The sequence below is a fragment of the Zootoca vivipara genome, chromosome 7 (genome assembly GCF_965207765.1).
Source record: "Zootoca vivipara chromosome 7, rZooViv2.hap1.1, whole genome shotgun sequence".
NCBI classification, from domain to species: domain Eukaryota; kingdom Metazoa; phylum Chordata; class Lepidosauria; order Squamata; family Lacertidae; genus Zootoca; species Zootoca vivipara.
This window is the reverse complement of record NC_142590.1, coordinates 23606492-23623174: the sequence shown is the minus strand read 5'-3', so window position 1 is coordinate 23623174 and position 16683 is coordinate 23606492. Positions and strand designations below refer to the sequence as shown.

The 16683-nt window shown below is 42.4% G+C and overlaps 1 protein-coding gene and 1 non-coding gene across 4 annotated transcripts in view; both read right to left on the bottom strand.

Annotated features, from left to right (window-relative positions):
* The window catches only part of TGFBR3 (transforming growth factor beta receptor 3), a 136063-nt gene that overhangs the window by 92175 nt on the left and 27205 nt on the right, over nt 1-16683 (bottom strand). The window lies entirely within an intron of this gene.
* TRNAN-AUU (transfer RNA asparagine (anticodon AUU)) lies at nt 12199-12272 on the bottom strand. The gene has a single exon. It is a non-coding gene; the product is annotated as a tRNA-Asn (tRNA).

Below are 16683 nucleotides of genomic sequence, written 5' to 3'. Positions count from 1 at the left end.
ATGAAGAATGGGTTTAGTAAACCATCCTGTCCATGAGTCGTATTCTGGTGCATTTAGCTCCATCACCCCTGCTTTACTTAGCCACTCCCACAGTCCCACTTGTATCTTAGTCCAGTGGTTTTCAACCAGTGTGCCATGGCACCCTGTGGTAACTTGAATTAATGGTCAGGGGTGCTGCAGACAACACTGGCTTCTGTCCCTCTTTCCTTCCTTCTCTGATGCCCTCTTGCCTCTCAAAAGTTTGCACAGCTGTTTGTTGCAGCAGCCTTGGCTACAAGCTCCCAACGTGAATGGTGCCTCTGGGGCTGGCCAGGGGGTGCTTCCCAGGCCCCTGTGGGACAGTGTGAGGAGGCACCTCTCTTGGGGCATGGGGTGGCTCAGATACCAGTGGCTGCCCAGAGGACTCCCAAGGAGAGGGGGAAAGAGAGGAGCCTGAAGGAACACTCCACAAGGGAGGGTGTTTGAAAAAGGACAAGAGGCTGCCTGCTCTGCAGGCAAGAGGTGACACAACTAGGCTCCCGAGTCCCACAGGGGTGCCTGCAGAAAGAATGGAGTTGGTCAAAGGAGCCATGTACTCACAAAGGTTGGAAACATCTATATTCGTTTCTTAGGCTACACAAAAGTGTAGCAGTAGTAGCTATCACCCTAGGAAAAAATAGTGCAGATTTCTGTCTGGCCCAAGCAGCTGTCCCAACTTAGTCATGGACTTTCCAGGTAGCCTCAGGCAAGTCTCAGAGCTTCAGTTTCCCACTTCTAAAACTGACTGGAATTATCCTTTAGTTGAATTCTCTCTCTCTCTCTCTCTCTCTCTCTCTCACACACACACACACACACACACACACACACACACACACAGCTTTGAGCGTCACTTAACCTCAGTGATGCTAACTATTACATAGACTGGTTTATGTCCTTACAGATTTAGATGCCCCTGATTTGCTTTAACACTTCTACAATATCTTTAGCAAAAAAAAAAAGTCTAGCTGAGACTTATAAATAATGCTAAGTTTAAGCAGCAGTTTGATGCCAAATAAAGCAGCTATTTGGAATACCATGAACATTTAAACATTAAACATCTTTCTCCCGTCCCATGCCCCCCCAAACCCTTCATAAAACTGCAGCGATATATGCAAACATGCTTAGGTCACTTGCAGATTTGACTGGTCTATAGTTAACGTTAATCAGTTCTATCAAGAGGGACCTTCAGATATCAAACCATGCTTGTTCTTTGATACACTGTTCTTGCCCATCTCATCATAAAACATAGGAAAGGGCATTTTCTTGAGCCATATGCTGGAATCCCTGAAACAAGATGTAAGCATCTTTGTTATCATTAAGAAATACATAGTCCTCACTTTAGGGACAGGGTAAACTGCAAAATAGGATGCAGTGATCTGAGTTTAGAAACACCAAAAACGCGGACAAATATTTAGAGCCACAGCTGTATTTTCCATTTACAGTAGAAGAGCCACGAGAGAAGGAGCATAAACCATCGTCGGGTTACTATAGCAATATCCCTTCCCCACAGAATTTACCACCAGAGTTTAATCCCCGTGGACACTGTGTGTTTCTTAAGTGCCTGAGCACAACAAACATTGGCCCACATTCCCAGAAAAACCATGAACATTTTGAAGGTCAGCAATAAGCAGGGGTTGTTTTCAATTAGAAAGCCTGCTTTGCTGGAAGGCTGCCAGAAAATATATAGCTTAGCATTGGCTTAGTGTATTCAGAAACGGGAAAGAATGTAGGTTTTCCATTTTGACCTGGTAAGCATTCAGCCATGCTTATTTTAGTAGAAGAAAAAGGGGGTGGGGGAAGAGACTTTATTTTATGGATACTATATAGGCCCAATTACAGAAAAACCTTATTCCAAGTTAGAGGACCTCAGCCTACCGGTATCTATTTTAATTGATAGGCCCAACAGGGGAAAAAATACATTGTCCAGATATTTGGGGGTTTCATTTGCCTTTTTTCGACAACATGGGGCCCGTTCTTCTAATCGCTGTTTGAAATACTGGGCCAGGGCCAGGCTGCCTTCCCTTGCACCTGTTCTGGACAATTGAGCTATAAAACTGCATCTCCCACTAATTGTTAACAGCTACAGCTGTTCACCTGACAGATAGGAAATCTTGTTTCTACCCTAGTAAACATAGTCACTTAAGCATTCTTGTTAGTGAGCATGTGATTTATGTTACACCCAAGCACATATATATCATTCTACTCTCAGGAGGTAAGCTCCAGGAATCTGCTGGGTGGGATGAAGCGGGAAGGAATATGAAGTGTTTGGAGCTTTTATTACATGTAAATATCCATCTGGGAGAATCTTTTTTAATGTATTGTGGGACAGAACCGCTTCGTCTTAACCTTGGCTACTTTCCAGCATCCATAAGATGCACAGATATGGCTCTTGAGAACAGCATGAGGCCTAAACAGAGTTGGTTTGCCTTGGTGGTGGTTAGTTCCCCCCGCCCCCTCTTAGAGGCACTTTTATTCCCCAGCTTCATTTTATTCCTAGATGCAATTTGCTTGACGTTGACATATCTCATTTTGTAACAAACAGAACACAGTTCCCATGGCGCTACCATTTGCCTCTCTCAGTAAAATGGGCCTCGTGCAAAAAATGAATCCAGACAAGAGCCTGATGATACATGTGCCAGAAACAAACAGCTATTGACGCAATATTTAATTGAAAAATTAATCTGGTTGTAAATCACATACAGATTGGTTCTATTGGTGTGAAATCACAGAAGACTGGCATTTCTCCACAAAGTGTTTTCTTAATATGGCTTTGGTCGGTTTTGTCTCTGAAAATATTAAATTCACCCTTAGCAATGGCAGAAATCTACTGTCACATTAGGCCATAGCTGCCAAGTCTCCCGCTGAAAAATGTGGGATCAGTAGCGGCGCGGCACTGGACATGTCTGGACATGCGTAGAAGCAACTTCCGGTGCCGCTCTGCCCAATTTTCGGTGCACAGACATGGGCGGAGTGGCACCGGAAGTTGCTTCTACACATGTCAGGACATGCGTAGAGGCGACTTCCGGTGCCTCGCTACCCATGTCTGGGCACTGGAAATTGGGTGGCGCCAGGACCCAAAATGGAGCCTCCCTGGCAGGCAGGAAATCTGGGGGATTTACGGGAATTTTTCCAATCTGGGCTGCCAGCGGGAAACGGTTTAAAATACAGGGGTTTCCCGCAAAAAAACGGGAGACTTGCCAGCTATGCATTAGGCTACGGTGCAGATGTAACACCCCTAAAATCTATTTTTTTTAATGTAACAAGATCTATATATCACTTAATCAAAATAAACAGTAAACAGTTTATATAAAATCACATAAAACGTTGCTAAGAAAATACCAATAAAATCAACAGACTTCATAAGCAGACAATATTTTTTTCAAACATATAGGTAAAATAAACAGTCTTAGAAACAATATAACAATCAGATGAAATGTCTGCGTAGGTTTGCCTGAACAGAAACGTTTTTAGCAGGTATTGAAAACAGTACAATCATAGAATCCTGGCATCCTGGATTTGTATGGTGAAGGCACCCCGAGGGTCATCTAGTCTGAACCTCTGCAATGCAGGAATCTCAACTAAAGCACCCATGACAGATGGCCAACCAAACCAAGGTGTACTTTCAAATGTTCAGAGTGCTTCAGATGTAACCCTTTTGCAGATGAGAAAAGTGAGGCTGAAAGAGAATGGCTTGCCTAAGACCACCTAGTAAGTACCAGTAGAACTAGAAACTTCCGATTTCTATCTCAGTTGCTTAACATCAGGGGCATCATTTACTGTAGAGCCTACTTGAGGCAGCTGAAAATTACTGAGGCCCACCAGAGGCTCTAAGTGGAAAAGGTTGTTTTCTTTTATACCTTCCCTTTCCCATCCTCCACATGCCTCTGAAAAATATGTTAACCCATCTCCAATTTCTTCTCCAGTTCTCCTTTCAGAGACCTCCCGTCCCTCAGCAATTGGTTGCTTCCTCCATCCCTCCTCCCTGGAGCTTTTACAGTCATCTCTTCCTCCTGTAACAACTTCCCTTTCTTCTCGTTCTTCCTATCCCCAGTTCAGATGATGATGATGATGGAAGGAGATCTCCCCCCTCGATCCTGAACTTCTCTGTCTCCCAGCCACTACTAAGCATGCAAGGAGCTGCTGACATTGATCAAACCCAAATGCTATGGCACTGCTTGGCAGGCAAGTGGCAGGCTTGGGGCAGGCTGCGGCACTGAGGACCACCTGAAAATGGCCCACTGGGTCCACCATGTAAGAAACCCTGTGCTGTGCTGAAGCACCTCTTGATGGTACCCTACAGGCAGAAATGTTTTGACATGGTGGGGAGGGGACAAAGCTCTGTTTAATGTCCCACCTAACTTACATTCTCAGGAACAAGGGAGATTGATCTGTGTTTGCAAATCAGCAATTACCACCCGGTGCTTCTGCGGCATCTGCACACAGCTCTGAGAGGCCAAACCTAAATTACTCAATTTTCTCTCTTCTTTGGGGCTAGGGCTAGGCTTCTGATTAGCTTGGCAATTATATCTGCTCTTTAAACAATGGCCAACGGGGTCTGTAAATCCATGTCATTTTCAAAGAAAGCCAAAGAGTTGGGTTTTGCACACTCAACTTGCGCTGGCTACACCAACGGCCTCTTGGAGTGGCTGCCTGCTGCTATAAGCTTATGATTTACGAGGCAAAACTAATCCCAAAATGAGAGCAGTTTCTCCTTAGGCAACTACTTCAATGGTTTTACATTTAAAGACATCCAATTAAATTCCTGTTTACCTAACAGTGTGTATTTCTTTTTACTGTTATATTTTTTTTAAAAAATCATTCACCACTTCTCCATAAAACCAGGGGTTGAGGGTAGGCAGGCAGAATACCATTAAATGCATCACATAGCTAAGAAATGGCAGGTGAAATTAGTAGGAGTTATACAGTAGTGTAAGCCAACGCTGTTGGAACACGTAGAGACTTTGATTGATTATGGAATGTGTACCGTTTATAACCTCGGGACATGCACTGATTGCCCACTTACATTATAGAAAATAATGATGCAGCCATGAAAAATTATGTTTTACCAGGGGGCGGGGAGGATGACACAGCTCAAGGTCATTGATCTATTAACTATGTAATAGACAGCTATTCTATTATATGATGTAGCACATAAATTCACTGGGAAACAAAGGTTGTAAGATAGGCAGTACAGCAGGGAAATAGCTGTTTGTAGCATAGTGTGTTGGCTTCTTTTGAGCACAGTTCAAGTCATGACAAGCAGTCAAACCTATCCCACATGGAGGCCCAATGCTAGAAACAAAGGAATCTTTTCCAACAAAAGGTCACAGAAAGGTTCACGGATTTTTATTTATTTATTTCATGTTAGAGCCTCACATTTACAACTACTTATTATTTTGGAGTTGACGAGTTTAGTTTTATAGTTATGCTGACGGAAGGTCTCATATAGGATGGACGGTATCAGGTCTAAACTCTCATAACTAAATACAGTAATGCCTCGCAAGACTAATTTAATTCGTTCCGCGAGTCAATTCGTTTTGCAAAAAATTCATCTTGCGAATCGCGGTTTCCCATAGGAATGCATTGAAATTTCTTTTTTTGCCCATAGGAACGCATTAATTAAATTTCAATGCATTCCTATGGGAAACCGCGATTTGCAAGACAAATTTTTCACAAAACAAATTCGTCTTGCGAGTCACCATCAGATCGCAAGACGCATTCGTCTTGAGAAAAATTCGTCTTGCAGGGCATTCGTCTTGCGAGGTACCACTGTACAAATAAATACAAAATAAATAACTAGACAGTGCAGCGAGATCATGGCTGGATATCACCCTTCACCTACCTGGGTGACAACAGCACTAGTCTAGTCCATTCTAAACTGACTCAAAGGAAAGACTCCATCAACCTAATTCCTCCCACAACCTGGTCTGAAGGCATGGGGCTTTCAGTGACAGACTCGATAAGGAAAAGTGTGGGAGCCACCCACCAAAGAAGACTTAGATCCCGGATCCTGATGGTGGGACACTGAAGAGCAGTCTGCAGTCTAGCAGGGAGGTGCTAGAAGCTGGAGGGTTGAGGGTTCAAGAGGAGCCAGAAGGAGGGCCTTTTAGGACAGGGTCAGAGGCTGAGAGTCCCAGTGTGAGTGCAGACTCAGACAGAGAGGAATCAGAGGTTGGCCCTGCTACACAGTAGCAGGACAGTCCCAGTCCTGCTGGCTCGTCTCTCCCTCTAACACCCTGCTTGGGAAGAGTCCTGCACGTTGCTGAGCAATGGGCCACACAGGCCCAGAGGAGGAGTTCACCCCCTCGACACAGCCTTCGTCTGCTTGGGAGGGATCCAGAGTGAAAATCAAGAGGGGGGAAGGCGGAGCTAGTGGTCAGTTTCAGCAACATCTCACCTGGATTAAGGCGGATCAGAGAACTCTGCTGTGTTGTTATTTTCTGTTAATAAAAAGCTAATTGCATGCCATGCCTCCCGTGCATGTGCCTGCCCTGTGGTTGACCTGGCTTGTTTGACAGCTCCTTTACACAGCAACCTTGCTGAAGGAAAACACAGTCTAAGCCTGATGGGTGTCTAGCAGGTTGCCTAGAACCTCCTGAACTCTAACATAGAAAAAATATACATAACCCAGGGATAGGGAACCTTTTCCATGCCAAAGGTCACATTTACTTTTGGACAACCTACTGGAGGAAAAAGTAGAAAGAACAAGAAATGTGAAATATACCTTAGTATAGTAGGCTTGTTCCTACCCAGTTTCACACAGCCTTCTATATCCTCCATCCAAGCAAGCAAGAAACAAAAACACTCAGGAGGAATGGAAAGCAGGGTGAACTGAGGGATGTGAGCTAGGAGAGTGGATGTGGCCTGGGAAGAGTTCCAGGGCCCAGATAGAGGCCTACAGGACCACTTCCATGCCTGATGTTCCCCACCCCTGACATAATAAACCAACAAATCTGGCTGACAACCTCAGAACCACAGTTGTTTCCATTTCTACCTAGCCTTTTGGTTCCTTAAATACTGAAACAGGAAGATTGTTCTCAATCCAACTGACCAATATGAAGCAGAGCCAAACTTAAACCAAACAAGAACTTCAGGCCTTACTTGTAGATTTTTTAAATGGCAGAGATGTGATAGTTAGAACAGGCAATAATGCACATCGGTCCACTCCACCTGTATAAGAATTGCATGTATATAGCTCTTTTGAAAATGTGAAGTCCCGTGAACTAGCCTAAAATGGAGAGTTAGGTTGCTACAATGCCACTTTCCCTACTAAACCCTACTAAGGGTTTGAACGTCTGCATAGGATTTACAATTTTTGCAGGTCCAGATATGGTTAGTTTGTATTCATTTGAAAGCTATTCCAGAAAATGGTATATTTACACAAAAGAAGCAACTGAAAAGGAAACCCTAACCATTAAAAAAACACAGCTTAACTTGTAATTATCTCAAAAATCCTTTAGGGGATTGGTCGTGAAATCATGCAAGTAATTTTTTCCTGTTTGGGGATGTGACTCCCTCTAACACAAACTACTTTTTAGAAGTTATCAAGGAAGTCAGATCTTTGAAAAACAAGCCATGTAAGGAATAAACCGACACTCTCTCTTTCCATCTTCCTTGATGCATGTTTTGTTTAGAAATCACTGCAGCATCAATTTTGGTGCTCGCTGCTAATACCTCCCACTTCCACAGCTATTAAGTGCATATGAAAGGAGATGTTTGCCTCCGTCTCCTACTCTTACCCACTTAAAATTAGATACACATCGTTTCCATAACAAGATGAAAACAACATTTACAGAAGACAAAAATGTCACTTTAAAAACTCGATATGAATTTTGTTAATTTAATGGCCAGCTGTTCCCTTTGCTGTAGTGGAGCAGCTTGTGAACATTTATGGTTAACCAGTTTCACTCTATTTGTCACTTATATTTCCATAACCTTATTAATACACATACTAATGGAACATTGGTATTTCATATAAGTGCTTCATAGAAGATATACATACATACAGCCATTAGTGCTGCATGTGGTGGGGCAGGGCAGCCCTCATAATTATGGTGTGGTTTCACCATGGTTATCTCTCTCCACTAAAGAGCTGGATTTTATCTAAAGAGTCTGACAGCCTTTTGATGTACATCAAAATTGACAACATCCAACCCTGAGGAGGGCAAACTTGGACTGTTGCAACGTTAAACAAAACAACTTGGTAGTGGCCATTTCAATCAAGTATCTCCAGTTTCTCGGGAATGTAAAGCTGTCTAAAATTTATCTAAATAGATCTTTAACAACACATGTCATACTCTCGGACACACAAATTTGGCTTTTTTTAGGAGGCTTGTAAGACAGCAAGTTCTTGAAAAGAGAGGCTCGAGAAGCAAGGAAGCAACTTTTGTTATGTTAGGTGATATGAGACCAATCTCTAGTGGTCAGTCATCTTAATACTGAAGCCAATTAATCTCAATCTGAAATTTAGCAGCCTGCTAATCTTAGTGAGCAGGTTTACTCATAAAAGCCTACAGACCATTACATTCAAGTCTTCTCTACTTGTACCAGGAGGTACCTCTGAACTTCACAATCCATCCAAAGTAGCCATGTTGGTCCCACAGAAAGAGAGATAAAAGTGAGGCACCATCTTCATGGCGACAACCAGCATTCAAAATTTTGAATGCAGCAAAGAAATCTTAACTTCAGAAACATCAAATTGAGTATTCCTTTCCTATACAGTGGTACCTCGGTTTGTGAATGCAATCCGTTCCGCGGAGGCGTTCGTTCGCCAAGGCATTCGCTCGCCGAAGGCATGCTTCTGCGCAGGCGCAAAGCACCGATAGAGCACTTCTGCTCACGCACTGCACAGATCGCTTCTGCGCATCCGAGCGCCGCAGAACCCAGATGTAAACACTTTGGGGTCCGCGGGGTTCGTAAACGGAGGCGTTCATAAACGGAGGTAGGCGTAAACCAAGGTTCCACTGTAATCTCATATTGTCATTTTCTCTCACACACCACATACTTTATTGCTCGTGAGGTGGTACAGCATGTTGGCTAAGAGACGGAGCTATGTATAAAGTGGCTCAAGTTGAAATCTCATCTCTGCTATGTTCTCATCAGTGAAAGCCTCTCTCTCCCCCCCCCCTTCAGTTCTACCCACCTTCTACAACATGGGAAATAATTATACTGGTTTACCTTACACTGATAGAGTAACCAACATGGTACCCTCCTCCTGACATTGTTGGACTCTCATCAGTCCTAGTGAGATGGCCAATAGTCATGAATGATGGGAAGGTACCACATTGGCTCTCCCTGGTCTAGCATGTTATAAGGATTAGGTAATATACACAGAGTGCTGCTTTGAACACTTGTAATACATTATTATTATTATTATTATTATTATTATTATTATTATTATTATGCGTGAATGTAATTAAGTCCGCTTTTCACTTCCTAAGGAATGACAATCACAGCCGGAATGAAGCCTCTTAATAATAATAATAATAATAATAATAATAATAATAATAATAATAGGTACCGTATTTTCTGTCTATAAGACTACACTATACTACACTTGGGCAAAAAAAATGAAAGGCACAAATACAGGATGGGAGACACCTGGCTTGAGAGCAGTACATGTGAAAAGGATCTAGGAGTTTTGGTTGACCACAAACTTGACATGAGTCAGCAGTGTGATGCAGCAGCTAAAAAAGCCAATGCAATTCTGGGCTGCATCAATAGGAGTATAGCATCTAGATCAAGGGAAGTAATAGTACCACTGTATTCTGCTCTGGTCAGACCTCACCTGGAGTATTGTGTCCAGTTCTGGGCACCACAGTTCAAGAAGGATACTGACAAGCTGGAACATGTCCAGAAGAGGGCAACCAAAATGGTCAAAGGCCTGGAAACGATGCCTTATGAGGAACGGCTTAGGGAGCTGGGTATGTTTAGCCTGGGGAAGAGAAGGTTAAGGGGTGATATGATAACCATGTTCAAATATATAAAAGGATGTCATATAAAGGAGGGAGAAAGGTTGTTTTCTGCTGCTCCAGAGAAGCGGACACGGAGCAACGGATTCAAACTACAAGAAAGAAAATTCCACCTAAACATTAGGAAGAACTTCCTGACAGTAAGAGCTGTTCGGCAGTGGAATTTGCTGCCAAGGAGTGTGGTGGAGTCTCCTTCTTTGGAGGTCTTTAAGCAGAGGCTTGACAGCCATCTGTCAGGAATGCTTTGATGGTGTTTCCTGCTTGGCAGGGGGTTGGACTGGATGGCCCTTGTGGTCTCTTCCAACTCTATGATTCTATGATTCTATGATTCTAAGATGCGCCCATGTATAAGATGCCCCCTATTTTGGGGGACTCAGATTTAAGAAAATGGGGGGGGGGGAGATGGCCCAGAGTATAAGACGCCCCCTAATTTTTGACATTATTTTTAGGGGGGGGAAACCTAGTCTTATACACAGAAAAATACGGTATTTATTCCATATTGCAGAAAACTTTCTAATACTATTTTATTGTAATTCATGAATTATTATTATTATTATTAATATTATTATTTAATGTCCTAAGGTGGAAGGACAAAAATATTCCCTCAAAAATGGACTGGCAGAATAAGCTAACAGATTATGTGGAGTTAGCAATGTTGACTGCAAAGATAAGAAATCAAGATGTCGGATATAAAAGAAGAGTGGGAATACTTCGGCGAATATTTAAAGAAATATAACAATCAGATAAACTTCCAAGTGGGGTTAGATATATGAGCAGTAGTTAAAATAAGCAGAAGGGTGGTAATTAAGGAGATGCAGCTTAACAAGGACTAAATAAGACCCGACAGAGGGGTGTGTGTGGAAGTAAAACAGTGTAAGATAAATGATGACAATTGTATAACTGATGTATATACTAAAATATAATGCATTTTATAAAGGTATTTCATGAATTTATATCCTACCTTTCACAAAAAATACACAAGGCGGCCTTCACAACATCAACACTATACAAAATAGAATAGTAATGAAACGTACAGTTTACAAAATCCCTAGCCAAAAGCTCATACAAACAGCTGACCAACATCATAGCCTTTAATAAAGCCAAGGGTAATTTTCACTCATTAGGACGGGAAACAGGGATCCAAACCAAATACAAAACAATCCCTTTTCCACAGCATGTAAAACAGTCCTTCCTTGTTGATTTTAGAAAGCTGTGCTTTAACTACACTGTTGAGCTTTAATGTTCCATGAGATTATCTAAAAGATTACTGGGCCAATTGTTTTTAAAAGACTGTCTCATTTGACATCCATTTAGAGTCACAAATGAATTAGAAGCACTGCAGGACATAAAAACAGGACTGAGAACAGAGTTCTGTGAAAAATCAGTATTGGGAGATATTTACATTACTTACATTATTTACAAATATATTAACTTTGGCAGCAGGAAGGGGAGATCTGCCCCAAACTCACATGCAAAAAATGCCAGTGGCAAATATTAACATTGCTCTTCTTTTTATTAGCTCACATTGCTGTCCCCATCCTGCTTGTAACCTCCATCCTAAGTAATTTTGATACACAAAAATAAGGACTCTGTTTAAATGGAAGCAATGAAGATAATGGAAAGTAATTTGAGATCAGGATGGGAGGTAGCCATAGCACAAAATCTAAACATTAATTCTGCCCCCTTTTACAGCCATCCCCAAACTAGCCTCTTTAAGCAAGGGTCTATCTGTTAAACCAAGGGTGGAGAATGTGTAGCCCTCCAAATTTTGTTGGACTCCAACTCCCATATGTCCCAGTCAGCATGGCCAACAGTCATGGACTGTTGGAGCTATAGTCCAGCAACATCCGGTGTGTTACAGGTTCCCTACCCCTGCATTACACAGCAGATGAGCATTGTTAGGACAGTACAAGGAACCAATGAAGTCATAAAGTAAATCCAGAGTGCTTTGAAAGCTATTCATTATTCCCTCACAGCATCTGCTCAAGGTGAGATTAGGAGCAGGTCTTGAGCTCATGCATGCTCTTTCCCCATCTGCCACACTGTTCAAACACATTCATTCATTGTTAAATTTCTATACTGCCCTTCAGCCAAGGATCACAGGGCGGTTTACAATTTAAAATCACAGTTTCACTGAATTGTAGAGCTGGAAGGGACCATGAGGATGATCTAGTAGTCCAACCCCCTGTAATGCAGGAATCTTTCTTTTTGCCCAGTGTGGGGCTTGAACCCACAACCCTGCGATTAATAGTCTCATGCTCTACCAACTGAGCTATCCTAGGTGAACCCAAAAATATGTATCATAGTAGCAAACAAAAACAATACCCCAAACCCCCACCTCCCCAACACATTTATTATTTATTGGCAGTTCAAGCACAGTCAAGGAGGAAGGGGAGCAATTCCCACAAATCTGACACATGCTTCTGATGGCATCACTTAAGAGATGTTTTCTGGAAGGCTGAGCAAGGAATTAAATTTAATCTGACTGTCACATAATAATAATAATAATAATAATAATAATAATAATAATAATAATAATATAATATCCCCCAGGAATTGTTGCCCTGCAGTGGTCTTTTGCCAACCTGGTGCCTCCCAGATGTTGTGGCTTACAATCCTCACCAGCCACAGTCAGCACACAGCTGGAGCTGGTGGTGTTTGCAGTCCAAAATTTCTGAGAGACACCAGCTTGAGGAAGGCTGCCTTATAAACACACAAGAAAGAGTGGCATCAAATTATTGTTCTCTCTCAACCCCATTCCTCCCCCAACCAGGAGCACGAGAGGGCGAAACGGTATGGAGGAAACGTAACAGAAAAGTTTTGTGGCACCTCAAAGTTATTTGGCACAAGTTTTCATTCTTGCCCTGTTGCACTTTTCCAGTGAGTAATCTGTTTTGGCTGCAGATCGGGCATCCTAGTAAATTCAGGACAGTACCCCATCTTTTTGGGGGGGGGATAAATTAGTGTTATTACAGTAGTCTTATTCTCTCTTCTCTCTTGGCCTATAAATCATTCATCATCATCATCAAACTAGAAAGGGGCCACCATCAGAAAATGAACTCATTCCTACAAGCCACAGTGATGGCCACCAACTTTCAACAGTAGCACACTAACTCAGGGGCGAGGGAACCGTAAGCAGAGAGAATGTTATTGCACTTGGGTCCTGCCTCCAAGCTTCCCATGGGCATCTGGCACTGTGAGGACAGGATCCTGGTCTGCTCCAATAGGATTCTCACTAACACAAACTCTGGTATTGTCTAGGTCAAGAGTCCTAGCTTACACCCTCCAGAGAACTTTTAACAAAAAGTGAATGTAGGGGTCGTGTTTTCTGGCCATCTCACTCATCATATATGCTCATGTGCAGTGGGACACATCTAGGCAGAAATAAACTTACTCCTGGCAGGCAGACACTGTACAATCTGCAAACTTTCAAAAATGGACAAAAAGAAGAAACGGGGGAGGCCTGTTATGCCTTTGCTACATACTAGAAGATTTTAACAACACCATTAAATGGTGCAGCATTCAGAAACATTTCATTAGAATTCTTTTCTTCTAAATCATACCAATAAAATCAAGGTTGGTCTGGTGTTCATGTGTTGATTTACTCGCATGCTTCTTGCCGCAGATGTACAGTTTTGATCTTGTAAACATAAGGCATGGACGGAAATGGAAATTGTCAAGACAGCATATTGCAGATGTTATATTGGCTACATTGGTTTGGACTTGAGAGGGGTAGGTCCAGATTCCTATTTAAGCCACAGGACTTAGTGAATAACCTTTGACAAACCACGGCCTCTCAACCTAGCCTGCATGACAGGGTTACAGTGTGAACACAAAGCTAGATTGTAATGGAGCCATGTCCTTGGAATAAGAAAGACTGAATGTAATAACCGCTGCTATTGCAAAGGCCAGAACATTTATTATATCAATACTTTGAAAAATGGCTTATGATATGGTCTTGTTTTGATTTCTGTACTGGCTCTCAGCTAAGAGATAACGCTAATAGTTTGCTGGTACCATTTTTCTCGTCATATAGCAGCCTCTCTTTCCAGTTCTTCTGAATCCTTTACATTGACAAAGGAATATGTCAAGATTGCAGGAGCTACACAAAAAGATGGGAGGGGAACACACTCATTTAGTCAGTTACATAACACACCATGCCTAAGCATGTTTAAGAGAACATAGTTAAAACAGCAAGATGGATACCCTTTTCTTTGTTTTTGCCAATAATAATAATAATTGTAAAGCCCTTTTAAAAATCTGCAAGGTAACTGGATTGAGAAGAGATCAGATATCAGTGGTTAAAGAACTTAAGAGATGGCAGAGAGGACAATAATGATGAAGGCCCCTGCTATGACCCTCTTGTGCCCAACTCCAAACCATGTGTCCCTCAACAGAAAGGGTTAACACAGCTCCTGTCACTCTCAGACCTCCCCCCCCCCCCCCAAGTGTCCCTATTTTCCAGCGACAGTCCTGGATTTACAGAAGCTGTCCCAGTTTCTGATTTGACTCCGGAATGCCTGGCTTTTCCTTAAGATGTCCCTACTTTCATAAGAGGGTATGGAATAGGACCTCCCTACTTTGATCACAGAAATGACGAAGTAAAGGCTTCCAAGTGCTTGAGGGGAGATCTGATGTGTTATCAGAGAGACAAGCTGACCCTTGTTCTGAGTGGAACAGCAGACTCTCATTGTCTTCCCCCAACTGGACATGTGAGCATAAACCTGGACTCGGAAACAGCTGATACTCACTAGAGACTAAAAACTGGCATGTCCTTTCCCCACTAGACAGGTTTATGCCAAATTACGACACTTCTAGGGTCTGATAAGTACTATGCCAAATTCATTTCCCTGAAAGTGCCAGGGTGAAAATCTGAGGTTCCCAGGGGGAGGGTCAGTCCAGTGGTGGCCACAAGCCATGAGAACAATATGGCTGAGAACATTATTTCAAAGAGGAAAATTGTTGGTAGTAATCCAAAAACAGCAACTGGCATGAGGCAGCATCCAATCAAATCACCACTACCATAAAACACAGGCATTTTTTTTTAAAAAAGATGAATTTTCAAAGACCATAAGGGAAGCCGCAAAACAATTAAATGCTGCTTTAAAATGCATTAGCACCCAAACGCAAACCTTCAAACAAACTACCTCCAACATGGTTCTTCAAAGCCAAATTAAATGAGATAACTGCAGCCCCGGGATGAACTGTTTGGGAAATTTTCCACTAATAAATACTCAGATGTCCTAACACTGACATTTATTCAGAAGCAGATGGATGGTCCAGACAACTAAGTCCTCATCAGAATCCTTAATATGAAGCTTAAGCTGGGCTCGGGGGGGGGGGTTGGGTTTGTAAATCAAAGGCACTGGGACACATTTCAACTTTGTTATCTGCCAGGCAAGTTACACAAATCTGGACAGTTCACTTGGAAGACATGCGTCCGTTAATACAAATACATATCATATTATGGCATTTATGACCTCCAGACTGGGTTCGCTTCTCTCTTTTGCCTATTAAAATAGAAGACTAGGGTCAACTGTAAACAGAGTGTCATAAAAATGACAGCACATGCAATACATGAGAATGTGGTAATTGCCTTCCTGGAGCATCCCAAGGTTTATCTGGTCCAGCATTCTCCTTATAATGCAGCTGCAAAATTTGCACTTGCTCACATTGCCACACACGGTAGAAAGTCAGTTATGATTCTGCAAAATCAGTCTCTGCACGTTTTGTGAATGCAGTCATGCATGTATGTATTTGGGGGAAGCTTTCGACCTACCCTAAGTGCTTTCTTTCTACATTATGCTTTTGTAACCCTTATAGGTCTAGTTTGCACAACACAGTAAGCTACTCTCTGGAGCTTGCAATCACTGTGCTCCTTCCCGGTTATTTTTGCTGCCACGCAAAGTGCACTGAGTTCAACAGAGCTCGCTCCCAGTTAAGTGTGTATGACAGCACTAGGGGAACCTCTGGTACACCTACCCTCCAACATTTCTCAGATGGAAATTGGGACATTCTAAGGAAAAGTGGGACATTCTGGGATCAAATCAGAAACCAGAATGGTTTATGTAAATCCAGGACTATCCAAGAAAAATAGGGACTCTTGGAAGGTCTGCAAGTGCCACCTGAACCCAGGCTCATGCTTAAGTTCTCTCCTTGCTAAACCAAAGTTTGTTCCACTGCTGAGCCCCTTCTATCGTGGCAACAACATTTCCTCTGTTTATCATGTACATCAACATTATGAATGGGCAAGGCTAAGTGGCCTGGAAGGAGTTTTCAACAAACCTCACAGATGCTATTTGTATATTGGTAAGAATTGGAGATGGGAGCTTTCGCTTTTCACTTGTTAAAATACTTTTTCCAGCCATGAACCTGTGACTGAATATTACATCAAAATGGGATATTCCGCTTAGAAAGTGATCAACAAACAGCATGGGGGACAAATGCTTAAGAGACCAGCTTGGTGACAGTACATACGCAAGTAACTGACAGCTTGTAAAACACTGGCTACCTCACAGGGGAATACACACACCTATCAAACAGCTGGACTGTCTGCAGGAGGAACAAAGTTACACATGAAGTAGTGTAAAAAATATAGCCCCAAGTGTCTTGGCTAGAAATGAAGCATCTGCTGTTGGAAAAACAATTGCTGTCCTGATATGCTCATTAAAAAATGCTATTGAACTCCCACAGT